Genomic DNA, 17,359 nt, shown 5'->3' on the forward strand with positions numbered 1-17,359 from the left:
GCATGGGCTGGGGGGTGGTGTCATGGTAATGCAGGCAAGAAACTATGAGGGCCTCATGAGTCATGGCTTGCACTGGCCTCAGATTTAGAAATACAGGACTACAGGTGACTTTAGGAGGCACTCATAGGGAGAGACCTTGTGAGCTCTAAGCCATGGCTTGATTCCACATTCCATGTGGTCGTATCAGTCATAGTTCCTAGTTAGAGGCTTCAGAAGCCAATTTTGCTGATTGAGGCAGAAGAGAGTCTGATGAAAAGAACACTGGGTACCTAGAAAATCAATAGACAGTTGACAGAACTGGAGGATAGCAGCCTGGAGCAATGCTCAAAGTCGTGTCACAAAAGGGGTCTAGTGAAGCTTCCACTCCTGTGGCCATTGAACCCTCAGTGACATTGCTACCACCTCCATGCTATAAACTTGAACTTGCAGCACAGGGAGCGAAAGAAGTCCTCCATTCCTGCTTCTAGCTTCTGGGTCAAAGACCAGCATGAGCACAGGGTTGGTGGGTCATGGAGATGGCCTGTGCCCTGGCTGCAAAGGCTGCTGGGAATGCCAGTTCCTGTCATTGTCAGCATCAACAATGGCAAGTTGACACTGAAGACCATCTCATAAAGTGGGGAGCTCTCCAAATACAACAGGGGTTCATGTAACAGGACAGCCAAATAAAATGATCAATATTCACAGTTGCTCTGGGCAGGGTCAGGATGCTGATGGTAATAATGTTCTCTAACGGGTTTTGAGCAGTCACTCTATGTGTTAAGTGGTATAAATGCAGAATCTCATTTAATTTTCCTGACAGATTGCCTGGCAATTACTAGTATTGTACCCACTTTACAAAAAAGGCAAATGCATTATAGACATGTCCTAGGTACACAGCTAGTAGGTGGCCAAGCTGAATTCCAGCTTAGGCAGTCTGTCTTCAGAAACTGTGGTCACACATCATTGAGTGAGGCTGGATGAAGAACTCTAGGCATATTTCTCTAAGTTACAGCACTGTAACCAGCTGTCTCTAAGCCTCACCGTTCACAGGGACAAATTATGTCACATTAATTGTTCATAGGAACTCCAGTATTTTGCAAAACCCATGTCAAGGTACTTCTGGGATTCTCCAAGAACAGCATATGTGGGCTACTGAGTCAGAACATGTTACTGGTGGCCACTGTGTTGTCACCATCCCTTGCCTAACCCAGGCTTGCTATGGGGGCTGCTGGCCATGCTGGGAAACTCCAGCTTGGGTTGCAGGGCTGCTAGTGGGCAGTCTCCTGCGGCCCTTCTTGACAGCATTGGGGGCCCTCCACTCTTCTCCCATCTTTCAGACTGAGCCGCCTGCTGCTACGTGTCCCCCGAGTCTGCCACAACTTCCCAACAAGCCAGAGACCCTCTGGGACTGCTGTCCCTTATCCAGGTGAGGTCTTCAGGAGGTTTCTGCAGTTTACTGTGAAGGCACAAGAGGATGAGCTCCTCTTGACTGTAATCTGTGCTGGGGCAAGTTTGGCAAGGCGACTTGGGCCCCGAGGAGCCTCAGATTTCAGTAGGAGGCAAGTGTAATCTCTCCTACATGCCACATCCATTCTGCTTTGAGGTCTGTACAAATGTCTGCACAGTGATGTCAGAACACCCTCAGTCCCAGGGGCACAAACCACTTGGTGAGACATCTTCCTTCTGCTCCTCCCCACTGATGACCCTACCTTCCCTTTTTGATATTTGGCTTAAACCATTCTCCCACCTCAACCTCATATTCATTAACTTACTTGGTCAACAGCAAATATTCATTGTGGACCAGTTATCCGTAAAATAAAAAGATCTATGTAATAATAGTATCTGTCTTGGTTTGGGTCTCTGGCAAGCAGAGATCAGACAAGGACTTGGGTGCAGGTTGTATATTTGGAAAATGACCCCAGGAAACAGAAGTGAGAGAGCCGGGAAAGGAGTAGGGAAGGAGGGAAGCACCAGCACTAAGGAACCTTATCAAGGTCAGTACCGCTGCAGTGGGAGCCCAGTTGTCGTGGGACCTCTGAGAAGCGTGCAGAGCCCTCCAGGATTGACCTTGAGAAGGAAAGTGGCAAGAGCACTTACTCATAGCTCCCAGCTCTGCTTGATGGAGAGCTGCCTAGAGTGGGGTCAGGCACCAGGGGTTACCTGTCCTGCCCTTCAGAAGACTGAGCTGACTTCTGCAGCTTCAGTGAGTCTGTGAGCTCAAGAGGCAAGCTGTGGGCACATGCCTGGGGGCCCTGTCCTAGAAGGAAGCATCCCATTGCAGCCGGATTGAACTCAAGGGTGAGATGAGGGGCCATGATGTGGACACAAAACATAAGCTATGCTTCCCCATGAGGTTGTTATGATTAAGTGAGTTAATTTATGTAAAATGCCTAGAATAATACCTGATCTTGTACGGTTATGTTGTGATGACTGCAACATGTCTGGTGCTTCTCTGGCCTTGTGGGTATGTCCTCATGGGATTTGCCTTCAGTTCATAAAACATGCCTTATTTATGTGTCAGAACTCTGATTATTGCCATTGTTCAAGTTCTTCTATCAGGAGGTTCTTGGGCCCCATGTCAATGGGTTGCTTGGGGATGGGCAGGTGACATGGTCCTGTCCACATGTTAACCTTATCTGTATCTCTGTTCCGCTGTGTGCCCTGTGCTCAGATCCAAACAAAGGTTTGAGTCTTAGACGTGAAACAATCAAATCCAAGTTGTCCACCTTATGAATTATACTCTGCTGGGAAGAGAAGACCAAAGTCACTTAGCTTTTTAATAATTGATGGGTAAGATATTGCAGCATGCTCAAAAACACACCTTCTAGATATGCCACTAAGTGGTTAGAGGAAAGAAACTACTCTTGCCATCCCCTGAGGCCTGACCTTCCCTCACTAATCTGATGACCTAATCCTTTCACATGGGGGAGGACCAGAGCCTCTGTGTCCAGGCAATGAGTGCACCTTGTCACTGGAGCCTTTGAAGGTAAGTCCATCTCAGCCATTGTTTATCGGTCCAGCTGACTTGCCTGCAGTGCTATGCCAGTGCCAAATAGGAATGTCTTGTCCTCCTACCCTCTCCTTGTTCCTAGCCTAAGCCTTGACCATGCTGTCCCCATACCTGTCTCTAAGATATGACACTTGATATGGCTCTTTGAGGACTGGCTTGGCCACCTTCTTGCTGGCCGGCTCCTGGGGTTCCAGCAGTGTCTAGCTTCACAGGGGATCCCCTCAACTCAACTGTATGGTATATAACATAAGTGGTCCTAGGACTCTAGCTTAGCCCAGGCATTGGGGGTCTGGGGCCTTCTCTAGCTCCACCTGGGCTCTCACAATTGGGTACTGGTGAGGCTTCACATAGGATGAGAACCAGGATTCACTTACTTTTTGAAATGTTAATGTATTTGTATGAAAACATGCCTCTGTTGTTCCTTAATGCCTTAGCCACAATGTCAAGATCCAAAAAGCTCTGAAAACCAAAAGTTAGTTGTAATCTAAATAGCAACAAAATCTGATCAGACTTATCTCATTTGCTAGAAATATCTGACCTGCACCAAGGGGAGACTATTTATAGCTTTTATTGATCTCACTTGTTGTGAATATGCATACACGCCACTGCAAAAATATGAATGCCATTGACTAGGAGAGGTCCCAAAGCCCCCTGGGGGCATTGTATAAGATGTGGGATGTGCACCAAATCCAGCTTTCTAAAATACATTCTACATTCTGAAATGCACTTGCCTCCCAACCTTCAGGACAAGGGACTGAGGCCTCTGTCAGGATTGTCCCAGGTAAGGCTATGACCTGGGAGAGGTGATCTGTGCAGGGAACAGGGTTAGCTGCAGCCTGAGTTAAATATCACTTGGTTCTTTAGTATAATTACAGTACCAGGATTTCTTAAGGACAGTCATACTGACATCCCCTCCATCAGAAAGATAAGAAAAATCGTGCTTTCTGTAATCTACACCCATTAGTTCAGCATCCCCTTTAATGGCTGAAACCCCCTCAGAATGACCAAGGCCTTTTGCAGATAATATTTTGAGGTCTTTGTCTTTTTGTCCCCTCTTTTCTTTGCCTCACTTCTGAACTTTGCCCCTCCATTTTTTTTTTTTTTTGTTTGTTTGTGAGAGAGCAGCTCTCCTAAATTACATGACAATAAGTCTCCTTAGGTAATCAAAGAGAAATTGAAAGCCTGAATTACAAATTCAGAGCACCTTGCTCTGCTTCTAGTTCTGCTTCTACTGAGAATGTGATTCTGGGGACAAGAAGGAGGAAAAGGAGTCAATGCACAAGAAGCGTCTACTAGGTACTGGGCACTTCCACATGGAATGGGCAGAGAGGATGTTTGGAACACAAACTTGGCGTCTCTCTTCCAGATTGTTTAGTTCCCTCATGTCTGGGCTACAAGGGGAGACAAGGATATAGATTTAACTGGAAGTCTTAGCCCATGTTCCTTCAAAAGCAAACCCCAAGATGAGGATTCCAGAAGGAAAGGGGATTCTGGGGAGGTAGGTAGGTAGTAGGAGGTAGAGGGTGCCTGAAGTTTAAACAAATGGGGAAATCTGGGAAACAGCATAAAACACACACCTCAGGTTATCTGTCCTCCTCCTCCCCAACTCCAGGTGTGAGGGAGCTAGTGTTTATACATGGTCTCAGAGAATCACAGATTGAGGACTTCTGGGGGCTGGGATGATAATGCCCTAGCACTTCTGGCCTGCGTCCTGGGAACAAAGCTGCTTTCCCAGGTTCTGGATAAAGGCCTCAAGCTCAGAGATATAAACACTTGGGTTTGAAGTTGGTTGTTGCATATCATAATAATAAAGTCCGAGGAATACTGGCAGGGCACTGATCGCCTCTGCTATAATTCTTTTCACTAAAAATTTAAAGGAATTTTTGTACTAATTTATCAGATTTATAAAAAAGGGAAAAGTTACTCCCCCATTTTGATGGGGGAGTCAGCAGAACCTGGAAGAGCAGTAACGATGTTTGGTGAGAGGATCATTTGTGCCCAGAGACTGCTTAAGTAAAGGGTATGTGGTCCTCTCATGGCCAGTGAGACACAAGGGAAAGCCTATGTGCAGTGGAGGAGTAGGTGTGCCAGGAAGGTTTATGCTCTCCTAAGAAGGAAACCCAGAGAAAGATGGTAACCCTTCTTCCTGTGGACTTTGTCATAAGTGCCTGAGATTGCTATGCCATCTTCCTATCTTCCAAAAGACAGGCCAGCATCAAAGATGGTTAAATGGTAGAACAGAAGGTTCCTAGGTCTCTAACGACTGTATCACCTGGCTGTTGATCTGTACCCACCTTCAGATTATATTGCCTCTGGACTTGCTTATTGTTGAAGCCAACTGTGCATTGGAATCTTCTGTTCTTTGTACCCAAAAGCACCTAACTGATAAGGTTGGAGTGATGTCCTTGAGACAAGAACACCCACTAAGATAAGAAATAAGGGAAGAGCACAGAGTGGGCAGTGGGGGGCTAGACACTTTTAATAGGTTGGTGTGAAACATGCCTTGTAGCCCACCTGGAATGTCCCCAAGAATCTGTATTAATTAACTAACTCTCAATGAACTTGTAGCAGGCACTTGCCACATGGACAGTACAGGGACAGGTCTTTCTGGGAATAAAGGAGTCATATAAAGCACCGTCCTTGTCTTCAAGCATCATAAAACTTAGAAGACTAGAAATAAAACAAAATAAATGGTTTAGAGAAGGACATGATCAGTGCATGCTAGAGTAGGTAAAAGCTCTGCGGAGATGGGGAGAGCTGAGCTGGATCTCAATCAGGGAGAAGGACGAAGGTGAGGACACTAACAGCAACATGCTCCAGATTACACTGCTGGAAGGTAGCAGGGCTAAGGTGCAAACTCAGGATGTGACTCCTTTAAACCTGAGCCAGTAACTACTACATCATGCTCCCAAGATGGATATGTAAGCCTAGAATGCTGATTTACTAATGCATGATGAGAAGGAGAACTGGCCAGCATTATAATCCAAAGTTTGGGAAGCTAAATTACATTCAGAAGGTCCCTGAGGGAGCTTGAAGCCAATCAACACACAGGACACCCCTGACACTGGGATGGGGTCACATGTCTCCTAGGGCTGGGCCTTGTGCCCCTGGCTATCATAGAAGAATGCCAAGTCTCAGGGCTCCTGTTTCAATCCTGGGCTGTTAATACTGTCCTTTTTATGACATGGTCACACTCAACTGGTTAGGCCTATTCAATGGTGGACTAGTAAATGCTTTTTCTCTAGTAAAAACAAAAAAACCACAGAAACAACACAAAACAAAACAAACACTGGTTCATAGTATTTGCCAAGTTCCATGGTATAAATATACCCACCAAGACTGATTTCAAGCGACCAGTGGGACTAGGTGTGTGTACAGTGGTGCAAAGAACAGGTGTGGGCAGTCTCTAGTGCTCGGCTGTGATAATGTCCAGATGCCCTAAGGGAATTATGTGGTGTTCCCAGACTTCTCGTAGCACATTTACCAAATTAGTCACAGCCATTGTCTGTGAAATTTTTCAGTTTAATTCTTGGGGAAAAGCCTCATTTCCAAGTTCTTGGAGAACATTGTATTTTTAGCGCCATACACTACCAAATAAAACAGGCATAAGGTGGCCGTTAAGTGACTGGAAACTTGATGGGCTCAAGAAACCCAAGATAGATTTCCTTTTTATGTTGCCAAAAGTCAAGTCCTCTGGAAAAAAATTGTAAAAAGTATGGTATGGGGTCTGTGGTGGACTAACACCATGGGTAGCAATAACAACATTAGTGCATAAGAAGCTTCTGGAACCCTCAACCTCCACTCCACCTCACTTTGCTGTTCTGCCCAATATAAAATGACAGGGGGAAAAAAAAACCACCTCTGTTGCTTAGTAACAGCCCAGGATGCAGGGGGAGACCAGTCAATACAATTTTGAATTAAGGCAACAAGAACCCACAAAAAAAAAAAAAAAAAAAAAATCCATCTTGAGGATTTATAGGAAAACCAAAGCATACTTATAGTCTCATTGTTGGTGGGGAAGTCCCATTAGCTCTGGTATTGGATTATTTAAGGTGAAATATCTGGGATATGGATGTTTTTTCTGGGAAGAATAATCTGCTCTGAGGCCTTCAAAATCAATAGGCCACTTTGAAGGCTGACTCAAGCCATTATTGGTAATGTTTTGGTTGTGTTTGCAAATCAATTCAGCAAAAAATAGGACCATTTAGTAGTTCCCAGGGAGGCCCTATCTGTCAGTCTTGCAAGGAAGACTTTCCATGCACTGAAAGTGTCAGCACCTCCCAAGGGCTGTGGGGAGCTGTACGGAGCCCCAAAGCTGAAACCAGCATGCAGGATTGAGGGTCGATCTTCTACAGTGGCCAACGGTCCTATTTCACTCAGTACTCAAGGGTTTTCTGGGATGCTGGACTTTTAACACTAAAGCCAGGATAGTTCTGGGTGAACTGGGGTGTTTGGTCACCCTAGATCCGTGGTTCTCAACTGGGGGTAATTTTGCTCCCAAGATGGAGGTGACTTTGCCCCCCAAATGAATATTTTTAGTATAAGTATGTCCTAGATATAATAAACAGATTCCTTACTTATCTGAAATTCAAATTTAACCAGGCATCTTTTTAATTTTTTATCTTCTAAATCTGGCAACCCTACTCCCAGAGGACACCTGGCAATGATTGGAGGCATTTTGGGTTGTCATAACCACAAACTGTGTGTCAGGGGGACAGTGCTTCTAGGCTTTAGTGGGTAGAGACCAGGGATGTTGCTAAACTTTGTGTACGACACGGGGCAGCCTCCCCACTGCCCCCAACAAAGAATTATCTGGCCCAAAATGTGAGCAGTGCAGAGGTGGAGAGAGCTTACCCGAGATATCACGTAAGCAAGTGGGGCAACCACATAGCTCCATCTTCCTTGGGGGAACACCAGAGAACAAACATGGGCTTCTCTGATTTACACATGCATGCACGCACGCACGCACACACACACACGGAAAGATGTAATACACATTCCTGACCCTTAATGCTGTCAGTCACCTAGAGTCAAACAGCAATTGGAGCTTAAGAAATGACTAGCAAAAGGCTTTCCCTTTGCAAGGCTGCCCCTTCCACACTCAGGGAGAGCAAGGCAAGGTGTGCCAGGGAACAATAGTGCAGAGAAAAGCTGAATCATTTTGGTCTGCGGGGTGCCTCCATCTCCCCAGACTTTTGTGGTGACATTTCCTTGCACTCCTGAAGCTTGTTCTTGGCTTTGAAAACAGAGCTTCAGAATGTCTTCATTGTTTCACACACACCGGTACTGGCCGCGCCAGGAGTTTTCCTGAAGGAAACTGTAGCAGCAGGAATTTTGTGTAATGCCATAATAAGGGGGCTTTATCCTTTCAAAAATACATCCTTTCTCCTTGTTGCCAGCTCTCCCACAGCCCTCTGAAAAATGCAGCTCCAAAGTTACTGAGGCGTTTTTATGTTTTTCCTGTCTCTCTAAAGTTCGTATCAAGCGACAGAGGACAACTATTCTGTTGTTCACACTCAGGCACACTAGCTCAATTGAATACATGAGTGAATCAGTGAATCCAAGTGTCAGTTCTGTACCCATTTCCCTATTACTAAAGAAATTAAATATAAAGGCACCTGGGTGGCTCAGTTGGTTAAGTGACTGCCTTCGGTTCAGGTCATGATCCTGGAGTCCCAGAATCGAGTCCCGAGTTGGGGTCCTTGCTCAGGGGAGGGTCTGCTTCTCCTTCTAATCCTCCCCCCCCCTCATGCTCTCTCTCTCAAATAAGTAAATAAAATCTTAAAAAAATTAAATGTAAAAAAATGGTATCTGCTTAAAGGATTTGGTGAATTTGACTATTGTAGGTACTCATACACATGGAATTCACGTTTAATGGGGACAGAGTTTCAGCTGGGGAAGATGAAGGGGTTCTGAGCCTGGTGAGGACTACACATCAGTGAGAATATATTTAATGCCACAGAAAAAAATGGTTAAAATGGCATATTTTGTGTTAGGTATATTTAACCACAGTAAACAAACAAACAAACCAAAAAAACCCACAAAGGACCGGAGGAATAGCATTCATCCAGGTGTATATTAAGTATTCAATAAATGTTTACTGATTGATTACTTACCTCGGGTTGGTCTGGATCTGTCTGCATATTTTCCCCCAGTACACTTGGCAACTGCCTCATCACCGCGTATTGTTGTCCTCAGAGGGACGTGAGCATTGCCTGTGCCCTGGGCTTTCTACTCTTTCCTCCAGCTCTTATTTGAAGATGAGAATATGTTTTTTGTTTGGAAGTTACTCTTCATCTTCCAAAGTCAGATCTGGTTAAGTCTTCATCTCTTCCAAGTGTGTTTAAGATACTTCGAGCCTCTTGTCTTTCCCCAGAGTGTGGGGAAGGCATTTGCCATTCCAGTCCGAATTTGGGAGACCTGATCCATCACAAGACTACTACGTCTAGATCAGCTGACAGTCCCGTGTGGTAACACTGTTCCACATAGATGATTCTAAAAGGAACTCATTTTTTAAAGAGATTTATTTATTTACAAGAGAGAGAGTGAGAGCGCGCACATGGGTGAGGTAAGGAGCAGAAGCAGAGGAAGAGGGAGAGAGAATTCTCAAGCAGATCCCCTACTGAGTGTGGAGTCCATTCAATGTGGGGCCCAATCCCACAACCCTGAGATCATGACCAGAGCCAAAGTCCAGAGTCTGACGCTTAACCGACTGAGTCACTCAGGTGCCCTGTGAAAAGGAAATAGTCTTATATTTCCAAAACGTATGCTCTCCATTTCACTGTATCTAGCAGGAATTAGGCAGAACTGGGAAGTCTCTTTCCTCTTTTACATGGGAGGAGACAGGAGACCTGGGAACATAAAATATCTGTCCCACAGTCATATCCTGACTCAGTGCAGAGCTGGTGCTATCTCTCTGACCAGCATTTCCTTCTCTATTTTATACTTTTCAAGGGAAGAGGGGCTTCTCAGAGACACTGAGCTCAGTTCTCTCTTTCATACATACCTCTAGATCTCTGCAAAGTGTTTGACTATTAAGTAGAGAGGGGGAAAGGCTGGTATCTGACCAGCCTCCACACCCAACACACACACACAATCGCACACACATACATGAATACACATACACATATACACAAACACATACGAACACACATGCACATAGACAAACGCACACATATACATAACACACGTACACACACACACACACACGAAAAAAAACCTACACTACTGAACACATGAGCACACACACGAAAGCAATTTTGAGATGACTAACAATGGCCCCAAACTGGAATGCAAGCTGTTTCTGGTGACTTTCTGGGTTCTCTCAGGAATTGCTGTTAAAGCTGTGGGGGGTGGGGGGGGGGGCTGTTTCCGAGGGAACGCCATGCCAGCCAACTACACAGGATTTGAAGTAATTTCTACTCAGCTGCTGGCTGGCAACCTTCCTGTCACTGCTCCACACCTACTTAAGCAGTCTTTTCTAAACCTGAATTTAACCCTGTCGCCCTCTCTCAGGAACCTGCATTATCACCTTCAGGATCCAGCTCAGGCCTGAAGGCAACATAAAGACCTGGCCAGGCGCCCACTGCCTGCCAGCAGGCCAAGGTAGCTCTGACCCAATGCTCCCCTGCTCTCCAGCAACTCGGAGCGACCCGCCCCTCCCCTCGCTGGGGCCTCTGACCCTTGGATCATTCCCTCTACACCAGCCTCTTCCTTACCTTCCCCCTGAGAACGAACCTGGAAGTCTTGCCTCCAGGACTGTCCTGAATCCTCCTGTCTTTAACGTTACTGTTCATTCTGGCGGTCTGCTCACTTCCACTTCTCAACGGACCCAAGCACTGGAGGATGAGGACAGCATGTGAGTCCCTTCTGATGGCCCCAGTTCCTAGCCCAGGGCTGGCCCATTAGGCACCCTTGCAAGCTTACTGAATAAACAGAAGAATGAATGGATGGCTTGGAGCTCTCAACGCATCCTTCTACAGAAACAGTGTTGAAAATGACTCTGTGTTCCCAGCAGGCCACTGACCAGAGCTGACCTCTGGCCCCTGTGAGACTACAACAGTCTGGTTCCTCTAACCATCTGGAGAGGCAACAGCAAGGTTGGGATCTCGACATCAGCTCCAGGGACCAACTTGATTGGGTAGAAAGTCATTCCAATGACCTGGCCTGTGATTGGCTTAGGGCAAGAAGGACACCCCATTTTGGGCCAGTGAGACTCAAGGAGGTAGTGACTGGAAGTGCAAAGAAAGTTCTCCAAGAAGGCTGATGGCCAGTGGCCTCTGAGAGCCATCTCGAGAACAGAGAGTATGCAGGTATAAGATGAAGCTGGTTACACAGAGAGCAGGGATGAAAGGCAGAAAGAAATCGGGTCCCTGGGGAAACTACTGGATGAATCCTTCAAATTGTCCACTTCTGACTTCTAGTACATGCACTGGCGAGAATTCTGCTTCTGGGAGCTGCAATAAGCTAAGTTTTCTGTCACCCAAAGCTGGAAGCAGGGCTGATCTCTGTAAGCTGAAGAAACAGAAGGTTTATGTTATTAAGGTTGTTTTACTTACACACGCCCCCTCCAAGGCCGGGGAAGGACCTCACAAAGTGCTTGCAGGTGACATGTTTTTGTAAAATTTGCAAAGGCATGGTAGTTTAACCACAGTCCATCAAACACACCTCTTCCCGCACCCACATCCCCTACACTGCCCCTGGGTGGGGTGCAGCTGAGGCAGCCAAGGCAGTTTGAGGATCCAGCCCAGGGAGAGAGGAGTTGGTCACTCATTTAGTTGGGTGTGGAAGGGCATGGTTCACGGTCACTTTGGGGTTTAGCTTAAGTCATGCTGGATCACACCATGTGGGAACGACTTCTAAGAATTCTCTTACCACCCACGAGCTGACTCACTGGGGGCACCGCATCTCAAAGGTGTAGGGCCTGAGATTGTCACACAGTGTGAACATGGACCAGGGCACACAGCCCAGAACCACGTGGAGGGCAGAGGAGGAAGAAGATTCGAAATGTAGTCTGAGGAAACTTCTTCCACCTGCCAGACACATATAAGTATGAGTGAAGGACTCGGTTCTCTGCAATGCCTCATCAGAACAGAAGTTCCCTCAGATGTGATGGCATCAGCCTCCCAGGAGGACACTTTGGTGGTGGTGTGGGTGACAGACTCATTAATGAGTGCCTCCAACTCAGAGCACAAAGATGAGCCATTACAGAAGAAAATCGAGGAATCTTCTGGGTGTCTCAGTCGGTTAAGCATCTGCCTTGGGCTCAGATCGTGATCTCGGGGTCCTGGAGGGGAGTCTGCTTCTCTCTTTCCCTCTGCCTCCTCCTTCCCAGTTGTGGGTGAGCTAGCTCACTCTCTCTCTCTCAAATAAATAAATAAATAAATAAATAAATAAAATATTAAAAAAACAACCCCCCCCAACAAAAACTTGAAATACCCTGGAAGGATTTCCAGCTTGGAGAAGATTCCCCAAGTTTGATAATCATCCTAAAAATGTCTGTGACCTTATCGGTAATAGGTTGTAAAGTTACAAGAAAGCTTGATAAACTGTTGATAAAAAAAAAAAAAAAAAAGAAATCTGCTCAACCATGTTAGAGAAAAAAACTTAAAGGTCTTTCTATTGGCTCTGTAGAAAAATACTATAAAATTGTTGTCATGTCATGAAGCAATCAGAAAGAAAGCAGATAAATAAATGCAGAGAAAAATATTGTAGACAAGAGTCAGGTGGTTATTTATTAAAAATAAAATGCTATTTTTTTGGGATTTTGAGATGTTTGTGTTGTCAGCTTTCAGTATTTGTAATTTGTTATTTCTTTTCTCATTTTCAGTATTTGTTCTCATGCCTAATTTTGTATTAGTAATTTTGTGTTGTTTCCTCAAGAGAGGTCCCTGAGTTGTATGAGCCTTAGGCCCCACAACACATGTGTCTGCTCTGTCTGCTGGCTTCGTAACCTGGCCTCATAGACACGTCCTCTCAAGGGCCGAAGGGTAGAGGTCAGTGGGTCTGCAAACTTGGCTAGGTGAACCATTACATCCTTATTTCTACTAGCCTCTAGGTAAAATTTAGCACTTCTATCAATTATCAACATAGGCAACAAAGTGCAGTATTAGCAGGACTATCACCAAGAAAAATCACGAATATTTTTTATATCATTAATGTTTTTGAAGTTCTTTTAAGATATCATTACGTTCACCATTACTTCAAATAATAGTGACTAGACCTGCTGTTAGACTTTATTTAATGTGTTAATATAGAAGCTATACAGTTGCTGTATCACACATTATATCTCATATTTTAATAATGATTTCAATATAGTTAGCTTTCTTTATAATCTGTTACTTTGTTTAATTCACCTAAAAACATTACTCTGAGAAGGGGTCTATGGGACCGAGTGCCAGTGGGGTCCATAACACTGGGAAGGTTAAGGATAGCCATGGTCGGGGCACCTGGGTGACTCAGTTGGTTAAGCAGCTGCCTTCAGCTCAGGTCATGATTCTAGAGTCCTGGGGTCGAGCCCTGCATCGGGCCCCCTGCTTAGCAGAGAGCCTGCTTCTCTCTCTCCCTCTGCCTGCAGCTCTGCTTACTTGCGCTCTTTCTCTATCCCTCCGTCAAATAAATAAATAAAATCTTTAAAAAAAAAATAGCCATGGTGAAGGAAGTCACAAGTCTAGAGAGATAGGGTAGTAGATGGGATAAGGAAAAGAAGAACAAAGTGTTGCCTAGATGGCTAGCTTTTGGCTCTGAGTTGAATTTTTCAACTCTATGTAGTCATGCATTCATTTATTCAACGAACATTCAATGAGCATCTACTATGTGGTGAGTTAATCTAATCTAGTACTCCATTTATGAGGCAAGCAGCATTATTAAGCCATTTTACAGAAGGAGCAAGATTAAGGAGGTTAAATTACTTGCTCAGAGTCACATGGTTGCTAAGTGGGAGAATAGGACTTTGGTGAGGTGGGCGTCTGTGGCTGGGGGCCCCTCTATAAACTTTATCCCAAGCTAACTCTGCTAGTGAGGGATTGAGTGCCCTGACACAGGGAACATAAGGTCAGTCATCTCAACCAGCCTATGGAGAGGCCGGGAGGTCTATCTGGAAGAGGTGATAGTGACACTGACTTTTGATATTTGAATAAGAGTTGCCTGGTGCCTAGAAGGCAACTAGAGAGCTGATGCAGGCTGCCTGGGTGGAGGAAGGGGCTGGGAGAAATGAGAGGGGCATTATGGAAGAGAAGTCAGATCGAGGACTCAGGGAGCATCTTGGACTCCTCCTTTAACATCTGAGTCTGGAACTTGTTCTAGCCACATGGTTGGGAAGGAAGGTATCTGAGTTAGGGCCCAGGGTTCTCTCTAGGCCACTTGGGGTGATCACAAGTTGGGACTGAAGTATTTCCCAGCACATGGGGTTTTCAATGTGAAAACTGGAAAAGTCCTGGCAAATCAGGATGAATTGGTCACCCTAAAAAGCCGGAAGGATAGCTTTTCTGGCAAGAGAAACATTGCTCTCCTCTACTCAAATTCAGGCAGTGAAGGTGATGTCCATCCACAGCTCCTGGGTTTGCAGAGATGAGAGGTAGTCTGAGGTAATGGCTGTTCAGCTTCTCCCTTGTTTTTCCACTTCACTCTGCTGTTGGATTAGAAAAGAACAAAGCTCCACCCACTCGGTTACCCCGGGTTTCCTCCAGAATGCTCTGCAGAGTCTGCACCCCAAAACTAATTGCTGGGTGCATGAGTGGGGTCATCGCCTGTGGGATGGTAGCCTCTTCAGCCATAAAAACCAAGGTGGCATATGGGGTGTTACTTCAGGCCTTGTGGACTCCGTGGGCCAACCCAGGTACCTACAAACTCTTTTAAGTTCTTTCTCTTTTTGGTTTTTTTCAAGTCAAGATCAGACCAGCCTTCTCAAATGTCACTGGGTTGCTTGTGAAAATGTTGATTCCTTGACCTATACCTCTAGAGATCTGAGTTTAACATGTGGGGTGTGGCCCAAGGAATAGCACTGGACATAAGTTCAATACAAGACAAGACACAAGAGTAATGGCACAAGAGCCCTCAGACCCTGGAAAAGAGAATTTAAAATGAACCCAGAAATTCTACCTTTTGGAATTTATCCTAAAGGCAAGTACACAAAAATGAATTTAAGAGAATTATTATTCAATGTGGTTAAAACAGAAAAACTTGGGGGGAAAACTAGACATTGATTAATAAAATTTGGTATTTCTGTACAATGAAATGCTAAGTAGTCATGAAAAACAACATTGTAGACTTTTGTTGCACTGGAAAGGCATCTAATATTTTTTTAAAAGACTTTTTATTTTGAAATAAATTTAGATTCACAGAAGAGCTGCAAATATAGTACAGAGAGTTCTAGTATACCTTTCACACAAGCTTCCTTGGATATTAGCATCCTATATTACCATGGCACATTTATCAAAGCCAAGAAATCAATCAGCATCCATACAACCTTATTTATTAAACTATGCACTTCATTCAAACTTTACCACTTTTCTGCTAAGGCTCTTTTATTGTTCCAAGATCTAATCTAGACCACTATGTTGCATTTAGCCTTCATGTGCCCTTAGTTTTCTCCAGTCTGTGACAGTTTCACAGTCTTGTTTTTCAAGGCCTTGACACTTTGGAAGAGGACCCTTGGAGAGGTCTAACCCCATGGCCAGTGGGAGTTGGGGGATAGCTTCCCAGCCTCCTGTCCTTGAGGGACTGTTGATAGCATGCTTTATGTGGTCTCCCAGAATTCCCTGGGTTGGGCTTTTGGTTGCCCACAGTGATAATCTGTAGCCACTCTGCATTGGCTGCCTTTCCTACCTTCCTACTGGTATCTCCTGGGACCACCACCCAGATAAACTCCATGCACTCCAGTCCTAGTCTCAGAATCTATTGTGGCAAGGAGGAGGGGGTTCCAGCTAAGGCAATACCATCATTTCTGGAGCTCAGGTTCAATTCTGTGCCCTGTGTTCATGTCATCCACAGGAGGGCGCTGTCATAATCTGAGTCTTGCACACCTAGTCAGAGGGTTTACGACCAGACTAACCTGGGATTTTAACTTGGGAAAGATTTTGAAGAGATGGGCAAGGTGTCTTCAAATGCCCAGAAGGTGCCTTATTTAAAGGTGAATATGTTCTCTCCACTCCAGAATGGGGCACTGATGGGAACTCCATAAGTAACAATGAGTGACTCCACCACGCTATTAGCTTCCTTAGATTGGGTTTTATTCAACTTGCCATGCTCAGTAACCAACATAGTGACTGTCACTAAGCAGAAGCTTATGGGAGACATTTGTGGCTGCCTCCCCAGGATCCATTCCCCCTGCCTCTCCTGCCAAAAGCAACCTCACTTTCCTTTAGAGAATTTATTCTTCCTCCATTTCAGGTTTTTTGGCCTGGGTCAGATGGACAATACCCCTTTCCAACCACAACTCCATATTTCATTCCTTTGGCTGTAGTGATTGGTCCAAGAGAAGGGTACCTGTCTCAATTAAAAAAAAAATTTATTCAAGTATAACTGACATATAACATTATATTAGTTTCAGGTGTATAACATAGTGTTTCAGTATTTGTGTACATTGTGAAATGATCATCACAATAAATCTAGTTAACATCCATACGTGACTCAATTTGAGCCAATAAGAGTGAGTCTTAGGATTTTGAGAAAGCTAACCAGAGAGTTGCTCCTGATTCTTCTGGAGGATAAGATAAGAGGCCTGGAACCACAGCAACCATTTTACTTATAAAAAGGATAACCCAGTTAAAACCATATTGAGATACCACCTTACACCAGTTAGAATGGCCAAAATTAGCAAGACAGGAAACAACATGTGTTGGAGAGGATGTGGAGAAAGGGGAACCCTCTTACACTGTTGGTGGGGATGCAAGTTGGTGCAGCCACTTTGGAGAACAGTGTGGAGATTCCTTAAGAAATTAAAAATAGAACTTCCCATGACCCTGCAATTGCACTACTGGGTATTTGCCCCAAAGATACAGATGTAGTGAAAAGAAGGGCCATCTGTACCCCAATATTTATAGCAGCAATGGCCACGGTCACCAAACTGTGGAAAGAACCAAGATGCCCTTCAACGGACAAATGGATAAGGAAGATGTGGTCCATATACACTATACACATATACACTCCATCAGAAAGGATAAATACCCAACTTTTGTATCAACACGGACAGGACTGGAAGAGATTAAGCTGAGTGAAGTAAGTCAAGCAGAGAGAGTCAATTATCATATGGTTTCACTTATTTGTGGAGCATAAGGAATAACATGGAGGACATGGGGAGATGGAGAGGAGAAGGGAGTTGAGGGAAATTGGAGGGGGAGATGAACCATGAGAGACTATGGACTCTGAAAA

The sequence above is a fragment of the Martes martes genome (genome assembly GCF_963455335.1).
Source record: "Martes martes genome assembly, chromosome: 1".
Lineage (NCBI taxonomy): Eukaryota > Metazoa > Chordata > Mammalia > Carnivora > Mustelidae > Martes > Martes martes.